Here is a 460-nt window from a genome sequence, read left to right as displayed (position 1 = left end):
TTGCAAAAGTAGTAGCAAAACATTTCCCAGGCTTGGGAAAACAACCTGACAAACAGATAAGTGAGACACATAGAACTTCAATTAGCCATAATAAAAGTAAATATGTACCCAGACCCACAATAATCAAGATACCATAAATTCAGAACAAGAACAGAAAAATATTTAACTCAAAAGGAAAGTTAAAAGATGAAAAACAACACACCATGTGACAGGAACTCAGAAAAAAAGCAGGAGTAGCTACTCTGGTTGCTGACAATGTGAATTTCACTCAAGAATGACTCAAAGAGATAAAGGTCACTACATACTTGTAGGGGAAAACTGCAAGAGGAAGAGATAACAATTATAAATATACATATGCACCCAATGTAGGAGCATTCAACTATATAAGACAAATTTTAACAGACATGAAAAGTCACATAAGCAATAACACCATTGTAATGGGGCATGCTAACATTCCAGG

Source organism: Octodon degus, unplaced genomic scaffold (genome assembly GCF_000260255.1).
Source record: "Octodon degus isolate 3935 unplaced genomic scaffold, OctDeg1.0 scaffold00062, whole genome shotgun sequence".
NCBI classification, from domain to species: domain Eukaryota; kingdom Metazoa; phylum Chordata; class Mammalia; order Rodentia; family Octodontidae; genus Octodon; species Octodon degus.
Note: the sequence above shows the minus strand (reverse complement) of the source record.